Source organism: Littorina saxatilis, linkage group LG17 (genome assembly GCF_037325665.1).
Source record: "Littorina saxatilis isolate snail1 linkage group LG17, US_GU_Lsax_2.0, whole genome shotgun sequence".
Lineage (NCBI taxonomy): Eukaryota > Metazoa > Mollusca > Gastropoda > Littorinimorpha > Littorinidae > Littorina > Littorina saxatilis.
In genome coordinates, this window is record NC_090261.1 from 4,994,564 (window position 1) to 5,006,655 (window position 12,092).

General features: G+C 39.9%; 1 protein-coding gene and 1 long non-coding RNA gene across 3 annotated transcripts in view; both read right to left on the reverse strand.

Annotated features, from left to right (window-relative positions):
• LOC138952988 (calmodulin) overlaps window positions 1-12,092 on the reverse strand; it is a 130,553-nt gene that overhangs the window by 29,537 nt on the left and 88,924 nt on the right. The window lies entirely within an intron of this gene.
• LOC138952990 (uncharacterized) lies at window positions 3,924-9,828 on the reverse strand. The gene is made up of 5 exons (XR_011451465.1): window positions 9,668-9,828; window positions 7,798-7,961; window positions 7,200-7,273; window positions 5,046-5,161; window positions 3,924-4,480 (listed from the first exon to the last, which is right to left on the reverse strand). It is a non-coding gene; the product is annotated as an uncharacterized lncRNA (long non-coding RNA).

Here is a 12,092-nt window from a genome sequence, read left to right on the forward strand (position 1 = left end):
CCGTGTTAATGGCTTCATGCACTGGGCGAAAAGTGGCGTTTTGTATCTTACAAAACTACTCAAAATCCCAACAAAACTTCAAGTTTCAATGGGTTTATCACATTTTGGTGTTCACGACAACGCCAGATTTTGATTGGATTTTGTTGAAGTTATCGCTGCGAAATTGCCTGGAATTTCAGCGCGTTTTGCGACGGTCAAAACATCATGTTAAACCATGTTACAGCATGTCTGTAACATGCAAAAATGTCAAGTTTTGATGGCATTAAAGCTTTGGTTTAACGCCAAGTAACATCATGTTATCGTAGACTTAACTTGCAAAACTGCTTGTTTTGGTGGTGTTACAGCTTGCTTGTAATGTGATTAACATCATGTTATTGCTGGTTTAACATGCAAAACCCCATGTTATGTTGGTGTTAAAGATTGCTCAAATGCCTATTAACTCCATGTTATGTTGGTGTTAAAGCTTGCTCAAATGCCTATTAACACCATGTTAGTTGGTGTTAGGCTTGATTATTAATGTAAAAAAACACCATGTTATGACGTTCACATAATTGTTTTCACCTGGATGGAATTTTGTGGAAAAGAAAGCATGTTGTTTGGGAATTGTGTGCGGGTTTCATGCTTGGATATTGCACTTTGCTGACTTGTCACAGGTCAATTGACATTTAACAATATTAGTTTTCAAATGCATCATCCTTCACACATTATGTAAACATCTTTAACATTAACACTTTGGTTGTAAAATTATTGCACTTTATTCAAACAGGACAAAAACAAAAATGCTGATTCACAATGTACAATAGCAAAGGACTATTTTGAGTGGAGACAGTGTTCATCCACACTATAATTGGATAAGCTAAAATAAATTATTCAAATCGGTGAAGGCCACATGAAATGAAAACACACCATCAGTAAATTACTTCCCTTGTGATTAAGAGCGTCATACCCATAAAAGCCATGTAAGTTTTAGCCCATGTGAGTGTGTGTTGGGAGGGGGGGGGGGGGGGGGGGGGGGGGCAGATGCCCTGTCAGGGTTCCTGCAGGGCAGAGCTGATACAATTCAAGGAGTTTTCAAGGACATTTCCAGGACCAAATAAATGCTTTTCAAGGACATGATTTTCCCCAAATTAATGCGGTTCTCCGCGTCTGCAAACTATTAGTCATTCCGTAGTTGTTTCCCTTGCTAACTTCCGGGAAGGAAAGCAACTACGGGTGACTAATAATAGTTAGTTCGTCTGCTTTCGTTTTCACTCGATCTTTTATTCTCCCAAAATGTGTGTACTGTATTTGACGAAAAAAAAAGGGGGTTAGATTTTTTTTTTAATAAAGACAAGCTGCTGACGAAATGTATAGGCAACAATTTGGAAAAATCAAGTACTTTTCAATGACTATTTAACAAAACTCTATTTTCAAGCACTTTTCAAGGCCTGGAAAAGGTTTTCCAATTTTCAAGGAGTTTTCCAGGGTTCAAGGACTCTGTACGAACCCTGCCCTGTGAAAACATTGGCCATAGATATATATGTGAATTACTTCCCTTGGGTATGAACATTTATGAATGATTAAATGGGTGAAAGAAGGCCATACAAAATAAAAATCAGCAAATAACTAAATCACTTCCCTTGTGAGTAAGAACAGTCACACCAATGTTCCAACTTTTTGCTAAAAATTCGCCTACAATGTGACCTTCAAAGTTGAAAAGGGGTAACTGAACTTCATGTTTGGATGTCATGGAGTCCAACATGTCAGTAAATTTTGAAAGCCCTAGATTCATAAACATCTGAAAACTGCTCAACGTCTTTGCATCACGGCACATTAATAAAAGTAAGAGTTAGTAAGACTGGCCTAACTGCTATGGTGAGGCAGTAATCACTCGTTGATGAATTCTTTTCTTTCTTTATTTGTTGTTTAACGTCGTTTTCAACCATTCAAGGTTATATTGCGACAGGAAAAGGGGGAGATGGGATAGAGGAAAGGGGGAAGATGGGATAGTGCCACTTGTCAATTGTTTCTTGTTCACAAAAGCACTAATCAACAAGAAGAGCAAACGCTCGATCGAGTCACTTTCGCAGTTCTGAATATTATATGAGGCATCAGATGGACAGGAAGAAATTGTTATTCACAACACAATGAGTCACGTTCACATAAAATTTGAGCCCGGTCACTTTTATAGTTTCCGAGAAAAGCCCAACGTTAAGTTGTGTGTTGCCGAACAGAAAAGGCTAGTTATCTCCCTTGTTTTTCTGATAACGTTCGTAAAAGGCTACAGATGTAAATACTTTGATGTAAAGAATAATCCTACAAAGTTTCAATCACATCCGATGAACTTTGTCAAAGATATAAAATGTCTAATTTTTCCTTTGACGCTGACCTGTGACCTTGAAAAAGGTCAAAGGTCAACGAAACCATCGTTAAAGTGTAGAGGTCATTGGAGGTCACGACTAAACAAAATATGAGCCCGATCGCTTTGATAGTTTTCGAGAAAAGTCCAACGTTAAGGTGGTGTCTACGGACGGCCGGCCGGACGGCCGGCCGGCTGGCCGGACAGACTAACACTGACCGATTACATAGAGTCACATTTTCTCAAGTGACTCAAAAAACTGCTCCAGGGGCTTGCAACGTAGTACAATATATGACCTTACTGGGAGAATGCAAGTTTCCAGTACAAAGGACTTAACATTTCTTACATACTGCTTGACTAAAATCTTTACAAACATTGACTATATTCTATACAAGAAACACTGCTTAATATGTAGGTAAATGCACAACAGGTTGTGAACAGAAAATCCAAAAACGTAAGGTCTTAAAAGCGGGGAAGTTTGAAAAGGGGGGGAGGGGGGGACCTAAAATGTGGCGATCATAACAACCGGCATGGGTGGCCGAGTGGTAACGCACTTGCGCTCGGAATCGAGAGGTTGCGTGTTCGACCCTGGGTCAGGCCGCTATTTATTTCTCCCCCCTTTCCTAACCTAGGTGGTGGGTTCAAGTGCTAGTCTTTCGGATGAGCCAAAAAACCGAGGTCCCTTCGTGTACACTACATTGGGGGTGCACGTTAAAGATCCCACGATTGACAAAACTGTCTTTCCTGGCAAAATTGTATTCTTTCTTTATTTGGTGTTTAACGTCGTTTTCAACCACGAAGGTTATATCGCGACGGGCAAAATTGTATAGGCATAGCTAAAAATGTCCACCAAATACCCGTGTGACTTGGAATAATAGGCCGTGAAAAGTAGGATATGCGCCGAAATAGCTGCGATCTGCTGGCCGATGTGAATGCGTGATGTATTGTGTAAAAAAATTCCATCTCACACGACATAAATAAATCCCTGCGCAGACCTGTTTACCCCCATAAGTGTTTTGGAGTAATGCTCAGCCCCAAAAATAGTAATCCTGGCACAAAAATAGTAATCATCCAGCATTCGTCGCCAATTACAACGCACATGACAACTGTGTCTGCGAAACGCAATCATGCACATATATCCATCATTCACACATCAGTCAGTTTTTGTAGTCATCATAATTTCAAAGAAGATCACATCAAAAGCACATGCATCACTGATTCTTTTTCTTTTGCTCGTAGTAGGCCTTTTTCAGTGTGTCAAGCGCTTCTCTACTGTACTTGCGCTTGCCGAATGAGTGAGGGCGAGACTTCACCACTAGAATAAGGCTCTCCAGCGTCTCATCAGACAGACATGATCTCTGGTCAGTCCTGTGCTTTTTCACCCCATTTTGCCATTGAAAAAAACAATGCCAAACATGGAATAGATAAAAATAAAAAAAATAAAAAATAATTTTTTTTTTTTTTTTTTAACTTTTTTTTTATTTATGAAAATCGTAGTCTTGACACGGATAGCGGAATGGCGTATTTTTTTCAGAAAATCGTAATAAATTACGCCAAAATCGTAAGGGTAAACAGGTCTGCCTGCGCCTTGAATATGTGCGCGATATAAATTGCATAAAAAAAAAATCAAAACAAAATCCCTGCGCTTAGAACTGTACCCACGGAATACGCGTGATATAACTATAAGCCTCATATTGATTGATTGATTGATAATTTATCTAACAAAGTTCAGGTATGGATATATATATATATCTGTACACACAGTCACTATGTACATTGCATCTGTTCTCATTCGGCACATATCCGCATCCTGCCTAGACGGTTAGCTTCAGTCGCTTCCTGTAACGTTGATCTAACGCCAGCATTCTAGCCTGTTGATACACAGTTTCTAGAATTCTGAGTGACCTGCTGCAGCACAGCTGGTCTCGGCTTAAAAAATCTTGGTCAACAAAGATGGGGTACAAAGTGTTATAAAATAAAGCGTCCTTCCAAAGTCGATGACAGGTCCCCAGAGTATTCACAAAATTATATGGTACTGGAAGCCTTGCATGGCGACGAAAAAGATGTCCACGCCTACATGAAGAAGTATCCTTCACGGCTTCAGCGGAAACAGTCGGCTGGGGATGAGGACTAATGGTGAACCTATGTAAAAAATATAGACAAGAACAAAAATATGTCAATGGGAAAACAAAGAAAGAAGTAGAGAAGGACCTCCCCACCTTAACACAGTGAAAATGAAAAACACATGTGAATGTACTTATTTTTAAACCCCCCCCCCCCCCCCCTCCAATTAAGACCAATTATCCAAGATATTTTTCAGTCCTCAAAGGAGAATTTCACTGTTCTCATGGAACCCTCAAGAAAACTGAGCTGTGCTAATATATTATATAACTGCAAACATCCCTCAAATTCAATATTGCAAGCCACTATACATTCCTCATAAAGGCACATTCCTTCATGCTCACGTGTGAAAACTAACATAAGTTTACAAGTGTGTATCTATTTATAATAATAATAATAATAATAACGGGCATTTATAAAGCGCCTTATCAGAAGTTCAAAGCGCGTGACAACAATACATGTATAAAAAATTCATACAATCACTGTCAGATTCAAACAACACATCATGCACATCTCACATCCCCAGACTCTATGCTAAGGCCAACAAAACAAAATAGTCTGTTTACGGTATCCCAACCGACCCCACCTGTATCTGTTCCTTGCTGTTCTCCAAGAGACACCATGGTGCAGCAAGCTGAAGGGTGTCCTGTCGTATTTCCTCGAAGTTGTAGTAGGCAAAGCAGGAGGTGGGGGGCGACTGACCTGCAGCAGAATTCAAATCAATTAGTCAAGTCACTATGACATATCTTTATTGTTATCGCCACACCAACCCTAAATTTTTCCTTCCATACTGTACAGGGTCCCCACTGCTTTTTAGAAACAAAATTCCATGACTTTTTCATGAGCCTCAATAACATTTTCCATGACTAGATCCACAGGTCGCCATTTCCGAACACGCAAACTTTTTACGTCTTGTCACTGCCAGTTTTGACACTGGCTTGCTTTGCACTGAATTTGAGTCAGTTTCTACGCAGTGTCTCTTCGACAAGCAAGTCAAGCATTTGCTAGGCAGTCAGATTATCGGTAATGTTTGCTGGTCCTGTCATTTCACTAAACTGGACCAGCCACTGTTTGTATCCATCTGCACTTTCGTAAATTCTGTTTCGTAACCGTCACTGTGACTTGACGAACTGTCATTTTTTTCACCGCGATACACAGTTCATTGCGAAGATCTTCCTCGGTAATTCGTTCCAATTCCGCATACTTTTTGTTGTCAAGAAACAACTGAAAGAAAGTTTCAAACTCATCATCCTCCATCTTGCTTGTCGAAGCGCTAAAGTACTTTATCGATGCAAAAACAAACAAGAAGAGCAAACGCTCGATCGAGTCACTTTCGCAGTTCTGAATATTATATGAGGCATCAGATGGACAGGAAGAAATTGCTATTCACAACACAATGAGTCACGTTCACATAAAATTTGAGCCCGGTCACTTTTATAGTTTCCGAGAAAAGCCCAACGTTAAGTTGTGTGTTGCCGAACAGAAAAGGCTAGCTATCTCCCTTGTTTTTCTGATAACGTTCGTAAAAGGCTACAGATGTAAATACTTTGATGTAAAGAATAATCCTACAAAGTTTCAATCACATCCGATGAACTTTGTCAAAGATATAAAATGTCTAATTTTTCCTTTGACGCTGACCTGTGACCTTGAAAAAGGTCAAAGGTCAACGAAACCATCGTTAAAGTGTAGAGGTCATTGGAGGTCACGACTAAACAAAATATGAGCCCGATCGCTTTGATAGTTTCCGAGAAAAGTCCAACGTTAAGGTGGTGTCTACGGACGGCCGGCCGGCCGGCCGGCCGGCCGGCCAGACTAACACTGACCGATTACATAGAGTCACATTTTCTCAAGTGACTCAAAAACTTCGACAAAACCGACTCAAATGCAGCGCAGACGACACGACGAGATAACGGAAGGAAGTGAGCCTCGCTTTGGCTCAAGTGCCGTTAAAAATACCGTTATTCTCGTATGCAAATATGAACGAGAAGTTGGTCATACGAACAAGCCTTGTGCTGGAGACGCAAATCGCGGGGGGGGGTGGTGGAATGGCTGGGCAACGAAAATCGCCGCTGGCGTGCTAAAGGTTAATTTTTCTTTCTTTTTTATTTTTTTTAAATTCCATGACTTTCCATGACTTGAATTGAAATTCCATGACTTTCCAGGCCTGGAAAATTAAAAATCAAATTCCATGACTTTCCAGGTTTTCCATGACCTGTACGAACCCTGCTGTATTTGTTATCCTGAGAGAGAAAAATCCATGTTGCAGACTCAACTGGAAAAATTCCCTTCTCCATCATCTAGTGGACAGAGCTCACATGATTACAAACAAATCTTTTTTTAAAGTCACATACTTTGTGCGACAGTGTTAGTTTACTGCAACTGTAATTTATAAATAGCAAATTAATAAATATCACTTATCACTATCAGATAATCAGCTAAATGCCTGGCAGATGACCCTCATTCAAAGTGAGTCGTGGCTAAACCATGAAACTAGAAAAACAGGTTATACAGTGGAACACCCCTTTTAAGACCTACAATAATCTGAGAAAATTCAGTCTTAAAAAGGAGGAAGTCTTAAAAGGGGGGTAATTTTACAGAGGTTGTGAACAGAAAGTCTGAGAAAACATGGTCTTTAAAAGGAGGGGGTCTTAAATTGGGGGGTTCCACTGTACCACAATATAAATCTCACACTGACAGCGGACAAAAACTGAGAAAACACCCAGTATACATCGGTACTCACAAAAGAGTTACAAGTAGCATCTCCAGGAGCCGAAATCCCAAGCCCTTGATATCTGCACGTTTAGCATCTTGTACCTGGAATAGTATGAAGATAACATGTCATTGTCACCGTCAGTAAATCACTTTATCAAAATTATCAATATCATATGATTACTTACTAAAATAACTTTATGAAGTGATCTAGCACTGTCAATGGCAATAGTATCATGACAGTTTGACAGTGAGATTACGATTAATCATCCTCATTAACAAATAACATAGATCAGTTCTAATGTAGTACCTGTTTGTAGTGAACTCACCAGCAGGAGTATTGCATGTATTAATTGCGCATTACTGAATCCATGCACCCACATAGTCTCTTACTAATTTGCAAAACCATAATGACTTCAAACCTCTGATGAATTACATAACTCATTTATGAAGAGTAGTTAATACTAATAGTTGTAGTACAAACCCAAGTTTGTGTGCGTGTTTGTATGTGTGGGTGTCGAGGGGTGGGGGGGGGGGGGGGGACGGGGACGGTTACCGATGGTTCACCCACAAAAATGTACACTTACTAAGTAACACTTAAGTAACTATTTTCAAAGCTTCTTGCTTACCTTGGAATAGTGTCAAGCAGCTTATGTTGTGTCTAGATCAGCCATCAGATCTTCACACTCAGCGGGGTCAGCCTGCACATGCTGCAAACTGGACATGCCTGCAATTCTTGAGTAACCAATCTGTTGTTGCGGAGACAACGGAACCATGCTCAAGTCAGGTCCAACTGAAATAAAAGCATATTGTTAGCTGATAAATGATTTGGTCAAGCAAAACCATGCGGTATTTTTTTAATAAAATATTTAAATTTAGGCAAGCGATTCACAGAGCGCAGCGCGCTGTGCAGCGCGGCAATTCACAGAGCGCGGCACGTTGTGCAGCGCAGCGATTCCCAGAGCGCGGCTATTGCTCTCACCAGCGCAGATTGTTGATGCGCTTTATTTTTGTACATGTATGCATGATTATCAGCAACATTTTACAGTCTTTCTTTGAAAGCAACTTCAGGGCTGCAAGACTACAAAATTGCACTTTATGCAGACTGAATATATATATATATATATATATATACGCGTTCAAATCAACTGGAAAAAAACCCACGCTGAAAAAATGATCTGCGCATGCGCGAATTCCAAAATGGCTGCTGAAGTGTTAAACTGGTGTGACACCGATTAACAGTTCCGCGGCACTGTACTCGGATAATTGTTTAAAAACGTCATCCCAGTTTAAAAACTCAGCTCCTTTCCATATATAGTAGAAGCCATTGCAATGACATGTAGTGATATGAGTATGAGTATGACTGCCAAGTATTCAAGGTCGGTGTCACAAACTGAAAACTCTGCCTGAACAATCCTTCTCATTGCGGTCAATGCGCATGCGCTAACATGGGGAGATTAATCAGGTCGTGAACAACCTAACCCTTAGCCTTACCCTAACCCATGGTTCGATCGGTCAAAGGGTCGCATTTTTGTAAGTCCAAGATTGGCGCATGCGCATTGACCGCAATGAGAAGGATTGTTCAGCAGAGGTAGGCACGTTTTTACATCGACGCGGCGATATACTGGTGAATTCAGTTGAAAGAGTGAGAGAGAGAGAATGGCTCAGCTCTGTTTTTCGTTTTATTGACAGTTTTATTTCTCAAATAGATCAGATAGATGTAGCTGTTGTAAACTTTGCGATTGTGAAGGAAATGTATCGGCAGAATACATCGCGCGTCGTGAATCGCAGCGTTCCTCGTAGTGCAGCGCGTTGTAAATCGCAACGCTGCACAACGCGACGCGCGCTGTGAATCCACTTCGTTAAATTTATGTATACCTCGCTGATGCAAAAATAATGTACTTATTAACTATTAGCATTTAGCTGGTCATTCAAACCATAGCTTGTTTAAAGCTAGTAGTAGCAGTAGTATTTAGTACTAGTAGTAATGATTTAGTAAAATACTACTATAGTAGAACTCGAACTCCTATTGCTAGTAAATTACTAATTAGTGCACACAAGAACAACAATGGCAGTTGGCAATGGCACTGGCAGAATACGATCAAATATCATTATTAGTCTCACCATGGGTTGACGTCCCATCAAAATGAATCACTGAATGAATTAGGGACTGAATCAAACTTCAGAGACATCATTGCAATTTTTCACAAAGACTGATTTTCAGCAAACAGCCATGTTTACCTGTACAAATGTATCAGTGCTATCACTATGACTATAAGTATGACAGTGTGGTAACTGGTAAGCTTAGTATTTGGTTCGAGCACAGGCGAAAGGTATCGTCCACTGGACCACCAGACTACTTTCATACTCAATACCAAACACTGTACATAATAAGGAAGTTGTGGTCCAGTGATTGAGTGAATACCTTCCGCCTGTGGTTCGAGACAGAGACAAAGTTGAAACTTAATTCGAGAAGCCAAACGGCTGACGAATACTTACGTATTTTGAGCAAACCCCACACACGTCGACCTCAAGTTGATGTCTGCTGGAGTACGTAGTCATAAAAACGTCCATAAAGCTTGGTTTTGAAACGTTTCTTTGCACGAGTTAGATTTATCCGCCATTTGTGATAACAGTTTACTGTACATGGCGCATGCGCGGTCTGCGCGACGTTACCAAACTATCGCCGGCACAGGCCACTGGCACTGATCTAAAAAGAGAGACTGACAAGTACAGGCACCTTATGGTGACTGATAACCCGACAGGCACAACCATGCTGTTGTTGTACGTTGTTGTGTTTTGTAGTTGTTATATTTAGTCAAGTTTTGACTAAATATTTTAACATCGAGGGGGAATCGAAACGAGGGTCGTGGTGTATGTGCGTGTGCGCGTGTGTGTGTCTGTGTGTGTGTGTAGAGCGATTCAGACTAAACTACTGTACCGATCTTTATGAAATTTGACATGAGAGTTCCTGGGTATGAAATCCCCGAACGTTTTTTTCATTTTTTGGATAAATGTCTTTGATGACGTCATATCCGGCTTTTCGTGAAAGTTGAGGCGGCACTGTCACGCCCTCATTTTTCAACCAAATTGGTTGAAATTTTGGTCAAGTAATCTTCAACGAAGCCCGAACCCAGGTATTGCATTTCAGCGTGGTGGCTTAAAAATTAATTAATGACTTTGGTCATTAAAAATCTGAAAATTGTAAAAAAAAAAAAAAAAATTTATAAAACGATCCAAATTTACGTTTATCTTATTCTCCATCATTTGCTGATTCCAAAAACATATAAATATGTTATATTCGGATTAAAAACAAGCTCTGAAAATTAAATATATAAAAATTATTATCAAAATTAAATTCGGTCCAAATCAATTTAAAAACACTTTCATCTTATTCCTTGTCGGTTCCTGATTCCAAAAACATATAGATATGATATGTTTGGATTAAAAACACGCTCAGAAAGTTAAAACAAAGAGAGGTACAGACTGAAAAGCGTGCTATCTTTCTTAGCGCAACTGCTACCCCGCTCTTCTTGTCAATTTCACTGCCTTTGCCATGAGCGGTGGACTGACGATGCTACGAGTATACGGTCTTGCTGAAAAATGGCATTGCGTTCAGTTTCATTCTGTGAGTTCGACAGCTACTTGACTAAATATTGTATTTTCGCCTTACGCGATCTTGTTTCAAGTTCAGATGATGAGGCCGTGTGCGCTGCCAAAAGCAACTAATTAAAAGTGTGTGTGTGTGTGTAAAGCCGAGCGGTGGTAGCTTCACGTAGCTCCTAATATGGACCGGCTCCTAATATGGACCACCTCCTGTTCTGAAAAACTAACGGCGCTTGAGCGCTCAAAAAAGTTTTGTTCGCTGTATTGCAGAAACACAAATCTCAAAACCGTTAGGCTTTTTCTCTTTTTTTTCACTCAGTTTGGCAGCGTTCACTCTAAACGGCTTTGCCGCCGAAAACGGACTCGTTTCTGTCCACAGCCAAAGCTTTTATCACACAAAAATTGCTATATATGACAGCTAAGACCGCATTTGTTACATTTTAGCAGGGTTGACCCCGAGTTTTTACCGTGCAAACAAAAAATATTAGCAAGATCTCAAAGTATGTGCGAGTCCCCTAATATGGACCGCCTTCAACAAATCGAGAAAAAAAAGCTAAAAGCTATTTTCAATAATTCATTAAGAAGCTTGCTGGAAATAACCTATAACTAGTCCTCGAGATTTAAAAAAAAAAGTCTTCTTTTCGTGGAAGTTGATAATTTCACTTATTTTCACTCTGTTTTTGATAAGCTTCTTTAGTTTCCTGGTGTGCTTCAAATAATGCTCTCATCAACCCGAAACAGATCAATCTAAAGCATATTTGAATTAGACTGACTTGTACACTAAGTTGTATCATGTTATTTTGAAGTATAGGGGGCTTTTTACAGTGATTTGTGAAGGCCGCTTCACTGATCCATATTAGGCGCCCAGGCTCCTATTATGGACCATTTGTGATTTTGTCTGTATTTAATTTTTGTTGAATGTTTATCAAAGCTATTTCACTCTAATAAGGCCTAACGGTTAACCTAAGAGAAAAGGACTACCAAACACAAAATAAAACTTCTTCGCAAGAAAACAAGCTAGTTATCAGCATGAAACAAAAAGTGGTCCATATTAGGAGCCCTTCCTAACTGTCTGTGTCTGCGTCGAAGATGTTACCGTGAATGTGTTTTTAAAAGACATTTGACAGGACGGCATTCAAACCACACGCACCAGACACGAACCGACGAACAAAATACTTCTGACAACAAAATGTAAAATCAATTAACAAGAGTGTAGTAAGATTCCAAATTGTATTCAGACCTGAAAACAACAATCATAAAAATATACATGGGTTCTTTCATATGTGTGTGTGTGTGTGTGTTGATGATAACTAGTTTT